Source organism: Spermophilus citellus (assembly GCF_964194105.1).
Source record: "Spermophilus citellus genome assembly, contig: SCAFFOLD_232, whole genome shotgun sequence".
NCBI classification, from domain to species: Eukaryota; Metazoa; Chordata; class Mammalia; order Rodentia; family Sciuridae; genus Spermophilus; species Spermophilus citellus.
The window spans coordinates 214758-231635 of NW_027672780.1; the positions used below are offsets into that span (position 1 = coordinate 214758).

Below are 16878 nucleotides of genomic sequence, written 5' to 3' on the forward strand. Positions count from 1 at the left end.
CCCTGTGTGTAGATGTATACAGTTTTGATTCTGATGCCTATGCAAGAGGGTCACCATGTACCCTCTTGACATAATAAATTCAAGACTCGTCCGTGGCTTCCTATGCACCAAAATCTTTCTCCTATTTAATGTTGAGTGGAACTCTATGATACATCCAGACCATATCTTCATACATTCATACACTTGGGGATATCAGACTGTCTCTATCACTATTATAAATGTGGTATCCTGAGCAATGGTGTTTAAATAATAGCTGTTGTCCCTATATCCAGTTTTTTTGTTATATTCATAAAAGTTCAATTTATAGATGAGATGACAGTTTATGATAAGGGATGTTTACAATCTATTAGGCATAAAGGAGATTTCTGAGATTCTTGATTTATTAAAACTGCTGCAATCTCTCATGTACCTATAAATGTATGGACTCATTCAGAAAAAGAAAGTGATATTTACTTCTTAGGGTTCCTTTCACACATCAATCAGAAATATAAAATCACTAGATTTGTTGGAGAAATATGGACAATAATCTGTCATGTTTTTATCATTTTCAAGCTTCAATGTAATCATTTTTAAAAACCACTTTATGCTTTGATCCAACACAGAGAGCAAACTCACTATGCCATGATGCATTGATGCACAGCGGTGTGGTGGCTCAGGTCGAGAACTGACCCATCATGCAATGATTCAACGTTGACTGTCCTTCCCCCACAAACATTTAAAAAAGGTAACACCTGGTCTTGTTATGCAGATGAAAACCAAAGGACTGATGGTGGCATAGCCATTGGACACCATGATCTAGACAGAACGGCACACAGGGTCATTGTTCCACATGGTTCTTGAGGAGGAGACGATGCAGTCCAAACAGTACATGAGCACAAAGAAACCCAGGAGAACCATGATGGTCCTAGTGGCCCTCTGTTCAGGGGAGGCATTTGGAGACAGGCTGGTGCAGTGAAGGTGCTGGCACTGCCTCTTATGCCCATGCAAGAGGGTCACCATGTACCCACTGGAGAGGGCCATGAGCCCTATAAGGAAGACATCCTGTAATGCACCCAGGATGGTAAACAAATGCCTAAGGAAGTAGCTCATGGGTAAGATAATGCAGGAGTCACTGAGGAATATAAGGCCCTGTGAGGTCACAGTGGAGTTTTCAACAGCAGAGATGGAGAAGTGGGCACTGAAGGACATATAGAAGACCACAGGAAGAGAAGGGACCTCATGCTGTCCTGTGGGGACTTAGGCTTGAACTTTGCCAAGCAGAAGCTTCTGGGGCTGAGGGTGAGGGCCTGCAGGACACTCAGCAGGCAGGTGGCAGAAATGGACAGGCCCCTCATCAACCTGTACAAGTAGAAACTGATTTACATGTGACATCACCCTGAAGCCCCACCTGAGATGTAAAAGTGTTTGCAGCAAAGATCCCCGTGTTGAGGATCAGGAGGTGGGTAAGGGCCAAGAGACCGATGATCCAGTCCATGTTCTTGAGCCTCTTGTCACACAGGAACTTGATGAAATGGAACAGAAAGAGGATGGTGTTGGCCACAATCCCAATTCCCACTTCAGAGTAAAAGGTGCTTCTTTAGTTAATAACACCATGCACAATGTGGTTTTTTCTCATCTTTTGGGTTAAGGAATCATGGAGTACATATCTTAGGAGAAAAGAAAAGAAAATGCATTATCACAAATATTAAATTGCATCCCTCTCAGACAACACTGTTGCCAGGAGGAAAATTTGTTGGCCTATCCCTGTGCCCCTGTCCCTGTTAACTGAAGTTTTGCTGACACACCCTGGAAACAATTCTTTCCTCTCTCTCTTCCCATTATTTTCCAATCAGGGCTGGATTCCAATTTATGCATAGTACAAAGGATTTCCTGAGCATTAAAAATGATCATATCTGTCATATATTTCTCATTCACAAGCTCTGATGTTATAGAAAAATTTTCCCTGATGCAAACTTGAATTTTTCTTGGTGATATCTGATCGCAAGGGTGGAGTATGTTTCCTTACTGTACTAAGGACTATGTACTTTTGGGTCAACTGAAATTATGGGGGTTTAATTAGAAAGAAAACCCTCCTAATCAAAGAGCCTCAATGTCTTAGGCCATGCATATTTATGTTAGATTCCAGTTACCTTCATTCTGGTTTGTTCATGAACACTTGTAATATTGTTCATATATTCACAGAGAAATTGCTAAGTATTGCAACCTCTGAAGTCAGATGGCTTGAATGTACCTATATAATCTTCCATTTAAAGGATAAGTATTCAACTTTGAGAAGCCCATTAGCCTGGGCTCTGGGCTCAACTCATCTATAAGCTGAACAAATCCTCATCGTGTCTGCACATGAGATACCATGCATGAAACAGCATGAAGCACGTTTGCCATTTAGGGAAGGATTGCTGTGCAGAAGGCTCTCTATGGAATTGTTCAATTTTCTAGACTTCTGCAGATCCTCATTCATAGAAATCTCTTAGTAGTTGATCATCTCTATCACCAACTCAGAGAGACTAAAAAATCAACTGAATTATAATCTGTTGGGAATCTCTATTCAGAGAAAATGGAGTGGATTTTAGACAGATTTGATTCCCCTACACAGCTACTTATGTTAATTATTTTTGTTATGGAGTCACAATTTGATTGATGTGATCCAACTCCAGTAACAAATACTAGGAGAAACACATTTCAGTATTTTTCTACTTAAATATGAGTAGCCAGGCATGATGGCACACTCTTGTAATCCAGCAGGTTGAGAGGCTGAGGCTACAGGATTGTGAGCTCAGTGCCAGCCTCAGCAACTGTTATGCACTTAGCAACTCAGTGAGACCCTGTCTATAAATAACATACAAAATAGGCCTGGGGATGGGACTTGCTTGTTCAGTGTCCCTGAGTTCAAGCCCCAGTACCAAAGCAAAGGAAAACAACAACAAAACAAAACCTTAAATACATGGAATCATTGTGATAAACAGAACCACATGAAAAAAGATACACATTCACTCCACTTGAGGAATTAATTACAGTGTAAGTATCCAACCTATTTTTGAAACATGAGTCTTTTTGGAGTCCAAGTTTTCCATCTTCCTTCAAGAATGCAATGACGTTTCTCCCGACTCAATTTGTCCACATGTAAAATTGATACTTGGGTTTATTATATTGATGTCTAAAACGTACCAGATACATTTTCTACTACTGAACTACATCTCCAGCTCTGATTCTAGAGAATTTTGAAATGATTTTACTGGCAGAATATTTTCCTGATAAACATATATATTTACTTTAATCCAAGCATCTCCTATAATAAATCATTGAGATTTAATTTGTGTTTTCACATACTGAGCCATAATAATACTTGAAATCAAAGCCTTAAGGCTAAATTAGTTCTTGTGCATATGGATGTAAAAGACACTAAGGGAATCCCTACTACTCAGGAGGCAGAGACAGGAGATTGTCGAGTTCAAGGCCGGCTAGTAAATTAGTGAGACCCTGTCTCAAAATAATAAATCAAAACTGGGCTAGGGATGTACATCATTGGTGAAGAGCCCTGGCTTCAATCCCTGGTACAAAAACCAAAAGTGCTAAGGGAATCTGACATGTTAAAGATGTGTGAACATTTTTGGTGCCACGTGAGAATTCAGAGTGTAAGTACAGGTTTCGTTTAAACATTGAAATGCAGATCTGTTTTTATTAAAAAAATTAACTTTTAGCTGACATAACATCTAGACTTAGGGAGTCTCCTATTAGAATTCAATACAGGTTGACATTGCTTGCTGAACACATGGGGGAATTAACATTTTGATTTTCTCACATTGTATAATTTCTAAGTGTGCAGAGTCTCAAAACTCTTATTTGGTCACAGGAAATCACCTGATGTAGACTCTGGTGACCACATTGAGCTATAGGCAGTAGACCTGCTGACCCCAGCCCCGAAGCTGTGCCCAGGTACCCCTCACCCCTCCTCTGACTGCTCCTTCCCCTGACCCTTCCCAGATTCTGCTGAGCTGCACTGCTATGTGGGCAATATATTGACATTCCCTACATGAGTGAGAACATGCAGTAATTGATTGAAAAGAAAATTCTATAAACCATTAGGAAAAAAAAGTTTATTTATTTCTGAAATGTGGTGAACAGCAAAATTACATTTTTTTAAAATTTTAGGACTATACTTATGCATGACTGTGTCCAGCTTCTGTCCAAAGTTCAGATCACATACTGATGTATTAGTTTATCATATGCATCAGACACATATACCTTATTCACTTAAATATTATACAATATATAAGTATTCTAAAGATTCTTAACATGGTGATGGTTCTTGGAAACATACTGTTTAAAGCAAAAACAATCATTTATTTTTTAACAAGAGAAAGCAAACTATCCTAAGAAATACTGGACAGTCCACAGAGGGGGACATAAATCACAGGGAAAGTAACATGGGCTGGGCATCATGGTGCATATCTGTAATCCTCATAGCTTGGGAGTCTGAGGGAAGAGAATTGCGTTTTTGAGGCTAGCCTCAGCAACTTAGGACCTAAGCCTTATAGCAAGAGCCCTCTCTAAATAAAATATTAAAAGATTAAGGATGTGGCTCCGTGGTTAAGCACACTTAGGTTCAAATCTTGGTATGAAAATAATAATAATAACAATAATAATAATAATAATAATAATAATAATAATAATAATAAAATAACAGCAGCAACAAAGGGGCATAATTTATTTTGTCTTTTAAGCCTCCCCCCTGCTCCCATCACCTACTGTATGTTAACTAAAGATTAACAATTGAGTTCTGGGAGGGGGGCTGGTCCTGCTTCATGTGAGTTTGGGACTGAGGGGAAATTGGGCAGCCAGCTGTATGGGCACAAGGTCACGAGCCACTCACAGCTTTGTAGATTCAAACAGCAATTCTTTTTTTTTTTATTTTTTTATTGGTTGTTCAAAACATTACATAGTTCTTGGTATATCATATTTCACACTTTGATTCAAGTGGGTTATGAACTCCCATTTTTACCCCGTATACAGATTGCAGAGTCACATCAGTTACACTTCCATTGATTTACATATTGCCATACGAGTGTCTGTTGTATTCTGCTGCCTTTCCTATCCTCTACTATCTCCCCTCCCCTCCCCTCCCCTCCCCTCTTCTCTCTCTACCCCTTCTACCGTAATTCATTTCTCCCCCTTGTATTATTTTTCCCTTTCCCCTCACTTCCTCTTGTATATAATTTTGTATAACCCTGAGGGTCTCCTTCCATTTCCAAGCAATTTCCCTTCTCTCTCCCTGTCCCTCCCACCTCTCATCCCTGTTTAATGTTAGTCATCTTCTCATGCTCTTCTTCCTTACTCTGTTCTTAGTTACTCTCCTTATATCAAAGAGGCCATTTGGCATTTGTTTTTTAGGGATTGGCTAGCTTCACTTAGCATAATCTGCTCTAATGCCATCCATTTCCCTCCAAATTCTATAATTTTGTCATTTTTTAATGCAGAGTAATACTCCATTGTGTATAAATGCCACATTTTTTTTTATCCATTTGTCTATTGAAGGGCATCTAGGTTGCTTCCACAGTCTTGCTATTGTGAATTGTGCTGCTATGAACATCGATGTAGCCGTGTCCCTGTAGCATGCTGTTTTTAGGTCTTTAGGGAATAGACCCAGAAGGGGAATAGATGGTTTCTTCTATTTCCTCAATTGATATTGGTCTGTTTAGGCTGTCTATATCCTCCTGTCTCAATCTGGGCAGATCATATGACTTAAGAAATTTATCGATGCCTTCACTATCTTCTATTTTTTTGGAGTATAAGGATTCAAAATAATTTCTGATTATCTTCTGTATTTCTGAAGTGTCTGTTGTGATATTGCCTTTTTCATCCTGTATGCTAGTAATTTGAGTTCTCTCTCTTCTTCTCTTCGTTAGCATGGCTAAGGGTCTGTCGATCTTATTTATTTTTTCAAAGAACCAACTTTTAGTTTTATCAATTTTTTCAATTGTTTCTTTTGTTTCGATTTCATTAATTTCAGCTCTGATTTTAATTATTTCTTGCCTTCTACTTCTTTTGCTGTTATTTTGCTCTTCTTTTTCTAGGATTTTGAGATGAAGTATGAGATCATTTATTTGTTGTTTTTTTTCTTTTTTTAAGGAATGAACTCCATGCAATGAATTTTCCTCTTAGAACTGCTTTCAATGTGTCCCATAGATTCCGATATGTTGTGTCTGTGTTTTCATTTATCTCTAAGAATTTTTTAATTTCCTCCTTAATGTCTTCTATAACCCATTGATCATTCAGTAACCTATTGTTCATTCTCCAAGTCATGCATGATTTTTCCTTCCTTCTTTTATCGTTGATTTTCAGTTTCATTCCATTATGGTCAGATAAGATGCATGGTATTATCTCTACTCCTTTATATTGTCTAAGAGTTGCCTGTGACATAATATATGATCTATTTTTGAGAAGGATCCATGTGCTGCTGAGAAAAAAGTGTAACTGCTTGATGTTGGGTGGTATATTCTATATATGTCAATTAAGTCTAGGTTGTTAATTGTGTTATTGAGTTCTATAGTTTCCTTATTCAACTTTTGTTTGGAAGATCTGTCCAGTGGTGAGAGAGGTGTGTTGAAGTCTCCCATGATTATTGTATGGTGGTCTATTAGACTCTTGAACTTGAGAAGAGTTTGTTTGATGAACATAGCTGCACCATTGTTTGGAGCATATATATTTATGATTGTTATGTCTTGTTGGTGTATGGTTCCCTTGAGCAGTATGTAGTGTCCCTCTTTATCCCTTTTTATTAACTTTGGCTTGAAATCTATTTTATTTGATATGAGTATGGACACTCCTGCTTGTTTCCGAAGTCCATATGAGTGATATGATTTTTCCCAACCTTTCACCTTCAGTCTATGTATGTCTTTTTCTATCAAATGTGTCTCCTGTAGGCAGCATATTGTTGGGTCATGTTTTGTGATCCATTCTACTAGCCTGTGTCTCTTAATTGGTGAGTTTAAGCCATTAACATTTAGGGTTATTATTGAGATATGGGTTATCCTTCCAGCCATATTTGTTTATTTATGTTACTGAATATGGTTTGTTTTCCTCTTTGATTATTTTCCCCCCTTTACTGTCCTACCTCCCACTGTTGACTTTCATTGTTATTTTCCATTTCCTCTTCCTGTAATGTTTTGCTGAGGATTTTTTGGAGAGATGGTTTTCTAGCTGCAAATTCTTTTAACTTTTGTTTATCGTGGAAGGTTTTAATTTCATCTTCCATCTTGAAGCTCAATTTTGCTGGATACACAATTCTTGGTTGGAACCCATTTTCTTTCAGTGTTTGAAATATGTTATTCCAGGATCTTCTAGCTTTCAAAGTCTGTGTTGAGAGATCAGCTGTTATCCTGATTGGTTTACCCCTAAATGTAATCTGTTTCCTTTCTCTTGTAGCTTTTAAAATTATCTCCTTATTCTGTATGTTGGGCATCTTCATTATAATGTGTCTAGGTGTGGATCTCTTATGATTATGCACATTCGGCATCCTGTAGGCTTCTAGGATTTGGGATTCTGTCTCATTCTTCAAGTCTGGGAAGTTTTCTCGTATTATTTCATTGAATAGATGGTTTATTCCTTTGGTATGGACCTCCATGCCTTCCTGTATCCCAATGACTCTTACGTTTGGTCTCTTTATGTTATCCCATATCTCTTGGATGTTCTGCTCATGATTTCTTAACTGTCTTGCTGAGCTGTCTATGTTCTTTTCAAGTTGAAATACTTTGTCTTCATTGTCTGATGTTCTATCTTCTAAGTGTTCTACTCTGTTGGTAGTATTCTCAATTGAGTTTTTAAGTTGGTTTATTGCTTCCTGCCTTTCTAGGATTTCTGTTTGTTTGTTTTTTATAACTTCTATCTCCCTGTATAGTTGATCTTTTGCTTCCTGGATTTGTTTCTGTATTTCATTGTTGAAGAGATCTTTCATTGTCTGATTTTGCTGTCTAATGTCTTCCTTGAGACTCCAGATCATCTGAAGCATGTATCTCCTGAATTCTTTATCTGACATTCCATCTGCTGCAGAAATTTCCTCTTCTAGCGTTGAGTTGACCTGCATTGCTTGTAGTCCTTTCTTTCCTTGTCTCTTCATCCTGTTCGCGTTTCTTCCTGCTTACTGAGACTGTTGTGTTGTTGAATTTTCCCCCTATATATTTGTATTACTCTTGTATAGTTGTAAAGTCTCCCGCGCAGGCACAGGCAGGGGCTCTGCTCCTCCTCCAATTGGGGCGCTGTGCCTACCACATCGGCAGGCTGCTGGATCTGTTCTGCTGGTTGGTAGCAGGTGCGCCTACCTTGCAGGCGCGTGGGGTGGCTCTGCCACTCCCAGGTTGCTGGGCCTGACCTGCTGGTGGGTTGCAGGTCCGGCTACCTTGCAGGCGCGGGGTAAGGGCGCACCCCTATTTGTATTTAGACAGTTACGCAAAATGGAGGACGTAATGCTTGGGATGAAAGTTGGGGGGAAGGGGAAGGTAGGTGCTCTTGAAAAGAAAGAAGGAGAGGGAGATAGATAGCATAGAGTAGAATGGAAAGAGCCATAAAACTTGGAAGGGGAGAGAGAGAGGGAAAAGGGAGAGAAACAGTTAAAATGAAATAGGAAATAAAATTAGGTCTTAGAGATCCATTTTCTTCTCTTCCCGTAGGCAAAGCTGTGCCCTCCGGGCTGAGTTTTGCCCTCAATGTGTCAACAGCAATCCCTGTAAGGCGGTTCCTGGGAGTCTCTCAATCCTGTTGGTCCAGAGCCGTCTCACTTCTACAGCCCCTCCTCCCCTTCCTCCTGCCAGCCAGCCAGGTCCTGCTCACCGGAGGCAGTTCACCAAGGATTTGATTACACTTTCAGCCCCACCAAGTGCTCTATTTCCCTAACTACTGAGCACTCTCGTTGTCATTCTTCTAAGCCCCAGTGCTGTGGAGCTGTAGTCTGGGAGTCAATTGTTTAATTTTTCCGGACCCCTTTGGTGGGCACACCTTCGGAATCTGGCAGCTAGGACCATTGGTGTCGCTGCTGGTGGTAATAGGAGTTGGGGGTCGAGGATCCCTTCTACTTCCCTCAGCCCCTACAGTCACAACCACACTGCTGGCGGTAGGAGGAGTTGGGGGTCTGGAGTGTCCTCTGTTTCCCTCTGCCCCTACCGTCACACCCTCTCAGTTCGCGGTTGGGGGATTTGGGGATGGGGAGTCTTCTCTGCTTCCCTCTGCCCCTACAGTCATGCCCTCATCACTGGCAGTAGGGGGAGTTGGGGGTCAAGAGTCCTTTGGCCCTTAGGGTCACGCCCACAGAGAGATTTTGAAGTTTCCCGGTTGTTTGTATCTGATGTGGGTGGGAGTCACACACCTGCTAAAGTAGATTCCGCTGGGACGGAATCTCTTTGTCTGAAATTTGGTGACTTCCCCTCTCTGCTAAGGCGGGCCCCTGGCTCCTTGCCGGAGTGTCCAAAGGGAGGGGTGGAACTGGCTTGTCTCTGGTCTGACACAATCTCTGGTTTTAGTTCCCAGTTCGCTATTTCATAAAGGGTTGGTTAGATTCCCTTCACGCTGTCTCGGGGTGGGGGGAGCCGTTCGCCGGGTGGGCGGGGCTGTTAGTAGGGCCCAGAGGGCACGGGCTATCTGCTGGGCCAGGTGGGGATACTTCTCACTGCGCCGGGCCACCGGTAGAGCCGGGCAGCTGCGGCTGCGTGGCTATGATCCGGGAGGGTGGAGTGCCTGTTCGCTGAGCGAAAGCGGAGCCTCTCGGGACTGCGAGGTGGCGGGTGCAGTCTGCGGGTTCGGGCAGGCCGCGCCACTCGGAGCCTCCGGCTGCTTTCTGAAGCGGCTGGTGGCTGCGGGGCTGGCCCTCCGCGCCCGCGTGGCCGGCCAAGATCCACTTGTTTGGGACAAACTGACACTTCTAATAAACCTACCGATTCCCGGCAGGTCCCCTCTTCACAGATTTTTGCTAGAAGTTCCTCAGTAGGTAGACTGCCGCTGTTCCAATGGGTCTTTCTGATCCCGTTAATGTGGAGACATTGGAATCGCTGCTTCCTCGCCGGCGGCCATGTTGGATTCCCTCAAACAGCAATTCCTTATTCCCGAACTCACACCGGCCTCTAAACACGTTCTGGGGAAATCCAAGTTCTGCCAAACAATTCATGTCCCAAATACTTTCTCCATTCCACGAGAACTCAACGGGAACTCAGGCAGCAGGATACACCCTATTCCCAGCAGCAATAACCTTAAACCTGGAACTGCCTTAAATCCAGATTGTCCTAAACAGGGAACACCCTAAACCCAAATTATCCTAAACTGGGATACTTCCAAAAACCTGCAGGATACACCCTAAACCTGGATCCACCCTCGTCCTTGAGCAGGGTCAACTTTCTCAAACACACATGCAATGTCACAGCAAATTTCCAAATCAAGTTCATTTAACATGGGGTACGCTGGCAAGGAAATTTCGATGCGTCATTCCTACTTGGCAATGGTCCTCAGCACTCCTCCCCACAGTGCCACAGGCTGGACATGAGTCCTTCAACACCTGGGCACCGGGCATTCCAGACCCAAGTATTACACTGTGCTAAACCAGGCTGTGCCCAGTTGAGATCCAACTCACCGTTTTCCCTTGAAGACCCATTCAGAAATGCAAATGTTTGTGTGACAGGTGACAGTATGTGGTTCCATTACTCATGATGTCTATGTCATCTATATGTATTGAGATAAATCAGCAAAATGCAAACAGCACATTCCATATCAGAATTTTACCAAAACACAATGTCTAGAAAGGGCATTGGGGAGGGGCACGACTGTCATCCAGCAGCTTGGGAGGCTGTGGCAGGAGGATTGCAAGTTTGATGCCAGCCTCAGCAACCTAGTGAGGCCCTAAGGAACTCACTGAGACCCTGTCTCTAAATAAAATATAGAATAAGGCTACAGATGAGGCTCAGTGGTTGAGTGCCTCTGAGTTCAATCTCCAGTATCCCTCCCCAAAAAGAGCATGTATATATATGTGTGGGTATATATTTATGTATGTGAGTGTGTGTGTGTGTGTGTGTGTGTGTGTGTGTGTGTGTGTGTGATCTGCTATTTACATATAGATATATACCCATACACATCACATATGTTCTATATGGTGTATATATACACATAATATGTGCATATACATACATGTTCTGATGAACTGTTCTGCAGCCAGTGGCATTAGCTGATCTTACCAGAATGTATTCCTGCCTGAATAGTTAAGCATTTAAATATCTCCCCATAGGGACTTGAAAAAATTAATTATGCGTTTTTCAGTGCAGATGAACACCAAAGGACTGTTTGTGGCATAGGTATGAGCCACAAAGATCTGGGTGCAATAAAGAATTTGGTCATTGTTCCATATAATTCTTGAAGAGGAGATGATGTAGTCCAACACAGACATGAGCATGAAGAGTCCCATGAACAGCAGGATGGTCCTGTTGGCCCTCAGTTCTGGGGAGGCTCTTGGTGACAGGCTGGTGCTGTGGAGGTGCTGGCACTGCCTCTTATGCCTGCACAGGAGGGCCACCATGTACCCACTGGAGAGGGCCATGAGCCCCATGAGGAAGACTTCCCAGAAGGTAAACAGGGTGGACACCATCTGCCGGATCCAGTAACTGATGGGCCAAATGGAATAGGATTCGGTGGCGTACATCAGATACCCTGAGGTCCAATTGGGGGTGGCGACGTTGGAGACTAAGTGGTGGCTGCTAACGGACATGTACAAGACACACAGGAAAAGGAGGGATCTCAGGCTGTCCTGTGGGGACCTGGGTTTGAACTTTGCCAAGGGGGAGCCCCTGGGGCTTAGGGTGATGGCCTGCAAGACACTCAGCATGCAGCAGGTGCAAATGGAGAAGCCCCTCATCAGCCTGTGCAGGTAGATGACGGCTTTACATGTGATGTCGTCCCAGAATCTCCAGAGAGACATAAATACGTCTGTAGCTATGAAGCCCATGACGGTCAGCAACAGCAGGTGGGTCAGGGCCAGGAGAGCAATGGGCAGGTCCGTGGGCTTGGGCCTGTGTCCAAGGTGGAACAAGAAAACATGGAAGAGGAGGAGGACTGTGTTGGCCAAGATCCCATGACAATTTCAGACAGAAAGGCACTACTCAGGGCAGGAATTCTGTAGAGGCCGCCTTTGCTCATCTTATGGGGGGGGGAGGAGTGTGTCAGGGTCTGTGGAGAAATGGAAGGGTGATTCCTCATGAAAAGGACAGCGACCTTCATCAGTCAGAACAAGAGCGCTCGCCTCAAGGAAAGGTGGATTTTTATCTGCACAACTGTGTAGTTCATGCTCTGCAAGTTCTGGTGGATTTGCATGAGAATTGCAGACCAGTGGAAAGGAGGCCCCTTGATCAGAGTCTATATAGATCAGACTTGCATAGGTTCGGGTACATCAGTGCTGTCTTGATTACAGTGGGTTTTTTTTTGGGGGGGGTACCAGGGATTGAACCCAGGGGTGCTTAACAACTGAGCCCCATCCCCAGGCCTTTTAATATTTATTTAGAGACAGGGTCTCCCTGAGTTGCTTAGGACCTCACTAAGTTGCTGAGGCTGGCCTCCAACTTGGGATCCTCCTGCCTCAGCCTCCCAAGCTGCTGGGATGACAGGTGTGCACCACTGCACCTGGCCATGTATTTCTTTGTAAAAATCGCTCAGCTGTCTCCCATCTTAATACATAGAGAATAAAATATTACCAAAAGAGAGTACTTTGGCAATCTCTGTAGAGAGAACTCTGATGGGTGTTCAGGTGTTTCCTTTGAATGCTCCAAGGTAGCTACACATATTACTCATTCATAATTATCATGCCAGGATAATTCCCTCGAGAGTGGAGTCTACCAAATATAAGCAGAAATTTCAATTTTTCTCCCTATTTCAGCACGTGGAACTGGGATGGTAAAAAGAAACCTACTTTACATAGATTCAGGGTCTTTCCATTTTAACATCTTAATAAAAGGACAAGTGTCCAAACTGTCCCTGAAGGATGGGACTCCATGGGACTCTAAACTCTCACCTCTCCTTGCAGAAGCAAAGGTATTTCCTCACACTTAAAAGGTAACGCATAGAAACTATATTAGAAAATTTGGTGAGGATGTCCTTACAGAATACATCTGGATGGAGCTGTTCTGTGAGTTAATCCCCGACCCCCAGGGCACAGATCAGAAAAGGGTCACAATGTAGTGCATTGACAGTCACCATGTGTCTTTCGTGTAGTGTCAGGAGAGATCTTTCTGGCCATCTAGTGGTCTCCATTTTGTTGGTCTTTTCTTTTTCGTGTGTGTGTGTGTGTGTGTGTGTGTGTGTGTGTGTGCGTGCATGCATGCACGTGTGCTGGGGTTGGAACCCAGATAGCACTGAGCCACATCCCCAGCCCATGTCCCCCTTTTAGATCACTCACAATTGTATCACTGAAATATACATACAAGGCAGGCACAGTGATGCATGCCTGTCATCCCAGTGGCTCAGGAGGCTGAGACAGGAGGATGGCAAGTTGGAGGCCAGCCTCAGAAACTTAGCAAGGCTCTAAGCAACTCAGCAAGGCCCTGTCTCTAAAGACAATACCAACACGGGCTGGGATGTGGCTCAGTGGTTAAGTCCCCCTGGGTTGAAGTCCTGGTACGTGTGTGTGTGTGTGTGTGTGTGTGTGTGTGCATAGATACACACACACACACACACACACACACACACACACACATATATATATATATATATATATATATATATATATATATATATATATAATTTAGATTTTCTTAAATATTTCTATGTCTTATAAAGGATGGAATATAGGTATGTCTGTGATATGTTATTTTTATGAAAGGAATTTTGGTGGCTACAAGCACTTCAGAGAAAGAAGACAAGAGCCACGTTCTGGGTGTGACCTCTCTCAGCCCCACCTCCTGACACACCTGCCCACCCAGCCTGTCCTGGAGACCAGGAGACAGGACAGAGGCTCTCTCCCCTCAGCAGGAGGAGCTGGGGATGCTCCTCAAGTAAGGTCTGTCTTGGCAGTGCCAATGCTGACCCAGTGCCTGGGTGGCCAATGTTCACATGCAAAACTATCTGCATTTACACACAAGGGCAAGCCAGCTACTCTCAAGAGACCTGAAATTCTGTCTGTAAGGACATGGAGCCCAGGGAAAGTGACACGGATTTCTGAATCAGCTCAGATTGAGAGAGGCCATGGTGGGGAAGAGGAGTGACAGATTAGGTGGGCAGATAAGGAAAAACTAAACATATGTGGAGAAATCCATTACAAAGAGGGGGCTGGGTGGGGCTCAGTTGCAGAGTGCTCACCTTGCACACGGGAGGCCCTGGGTTTGATCCTCAGCACCACATAAAGTAAAGGCCTCTGTCTGTCCACAACTACAAAAAATATTTTAAAAAGTATCTAAGAGAAATCTGAGCATTCACTTGCTAAATCTGAAGGCAAAGTCCGGGACATCCTCCAAAGACGCATTACATCTTTGGGACACCTTTAATTACCTGCATCAAGGACACAGTCACTCTAGATGTTGCACAGGTGTGTAGTTCCCCAAATCACAGCCATCCTCTGACGCATGATGTAATCAAAAGGTCCTGTTCAGATCAGGGACCATGACGTGGTGGTGAGGAGAGAGATGGAGAGAGGCTTGGAAGGAGGACACCCCTCAGCAGAACCCAGTGCAGGTTCGGGTGCTTCTGACCTTAGGGAGGGGCTGCTAATATCAATAAAATACATTTCAGGGAAATAAATAGTATTTCACTTGGTCATTATTAGCTAACTCACTGTCACCATCAACCTCAGTCTCGTCACCTGCTGGATACTAAGCCAAAAATGGACAACAGGCAGTGGAATGGATGTGACAGAACTCTCCTGTACATATGTGAATACACCACGGTGCATCTGAAATCCCAGTGGCTCAGGAGGCTGAGATAGGAGGATTGTGAGTTCAAAGCTAGCCTCCACAAAAGTGAAGCCCTGAGCAACTCAGTGAGACTCTGTCTCTAAATAAAATACAAAATAGGGCCGGGGATGGGGCTCAGGGGTTATGTGCCCCTGACATTCATCCCTGGTAAGTGTCCCTGATTCCCCCTCAAGTCTCACCACTGTGTATGTCCACAGGACTAGGGTCCTAATTAGAATAAGATATATGCCATACTTGGATGAAGATATCACAACAGAATCTGCTGTCCTGTGTAACCAAAAAGGACCAACAAAACACATACATGAGGTAGCAGTTACCATAAGCCTAGAATCCTATTGGTGAGTACAATGGGGAAAGTTTTGCAAAATAAAATGGACAGAAGGGATGCAGGAAGCAAGACAGGTCCTGGTTGGTTCGTGAATGCATGGCTCCCTCTCGTCCAGTGAGAAGATGCTCGGAACAGGGTAAAGGAGCAGGAGGCTTTGGGACTGTGGGCTCCAAGCTCTACCTTTTGATGCAATTCAAGGAGGAAAACTAGGAAGAGCACTGGGGAGAAATGGTGGGTTCACCAGAGAGGGCAGGGCCATTGCCAGGCAGATGTCAGGGCTGTGTGCAGAGCTGTTCTGGAATAAGGGAACCCCAGGAATAGGGGGAGCAAAACCCTGGAGAGGGCTTGTGTCCACAGATGGTGGCTATTCCTGATGAACTGGGATAAAAATAGGGGTAGCTGCTTTTCATGGATATGAGCCTGCCAGGTTGCCCTCTGCCCTTGGTGAGAAATTTGTGTGTGTGTGTGTGTGTGTGTGTGTGTGTGTGTGTGTGTGTGTTTGCACCAGGGATTGAACCCAGGGATGCTTAACCCCTGAGCCCCGTACCCAGACTTTTCTCTGCCTTCCCTGGAGATATCTGATATCTGGAGGAGCAATGACATCTTACCAGCCACGTCCCACTGACCCAGTACCAATGTCCCCAGACCTTTTTGTATTTTATTTAGAGACAGGTTCTTACTGAGTTGCTTAGAGCCTCACTAAGTTGATGAGGCTGGCCTCCAACTTGCCATCCTCCTACCTCAGCCTCCCAAGCTGCTGGGATACCCGGCCTGCACCACCACACCCAGCTGAGATGGGGTTTTGAACAAACAGTGCTATTTCCTTCTAAAGAATCTGAGATAATATTTCACAATTTTTGAGCTATAGAAGTCACAGAACCATTCTGTTTGGGTTCTGAAGATGAGAGAAGAAAAGATGAGTATGTTTTTAAAATCTGAAACCAAGACTTATCACTTTCCTGATGACCTGCCTAAATAAGGTTTATGTTTAAAATCCTTAGATAACATAAATCCTTGGTAACATAGGAGTGCAAGTCAAGCAAAGTGTTTTAATTCAGAAAATAATGAGAAATTATTTCTTAGGGTTAAAAAGTAATGAATTACTTCTGAGTTATCAAATTTAAATATACCGTCCAGGCAAGATGGTGGGACACCCCTGTAATTCCAGTGGCTTCTGAGGCTGAGGCAGGAGGATCATGAGTTCAAAGCCATCCTCCGCAACACGAGGCCCTGAGCAACTAAGGGAGACCCTGCCTCTAAATAAAATACAAAAAGGGCTAGGGACAGGGCTCAGGGTCCGAGGAACCCTGGGTTCAATCCCTGGTATCCCTCCCAAAAATTAAATATACTGAGAACAAACATTCTATTTGTATTCTAAAGAAAACAGTCCTCTGATTGTGAATGCCTGTTACTGCAGGGTGGCTATCCTGGGGCCATCCAAGTCTGGTGGACTCAATTTGTCCTCTCCCAGTCACTTCCTAGAAATCCCCTCCTCACTCCTTGTGCATTTACAGGTCACAGCAGCACTTACCCAGACAGACACGGAGGGGACCAGGTGACCTGAGAATAAGTTACTCGGCTTTAAGTAAAGGACATGTTTAGTTCATCTCTCTGCAGGCCTGCAAT

At 43.6% G+C, this 16878-nt stretch overlaps 1 protein-coding gene and 1 pseudogene across 2 annotated transcripts in view; both read right to left on the reverse strand.

The window, feature by feature from the left end:
• Positions 1-16878, reverse strand: part of LOC308640630 (zinc finger protein 124-like) — a gene marked incomplete at its 3' end in the record, with an annotated part of 304682 nt that overhangs the window by 71380 nt on the left and 216424 nt on the right. The window lies entirely within an intron of this gene.
• LOC308640625 (vomeronasal type-1 receptor 94-like) lies at positions 11240-12162 on the reverse strand (annotated as a pseudogene). Its single transcript has one exon. The product of its transcript is annotated as a vomeronasal type-1 receptor 94-like (transcript).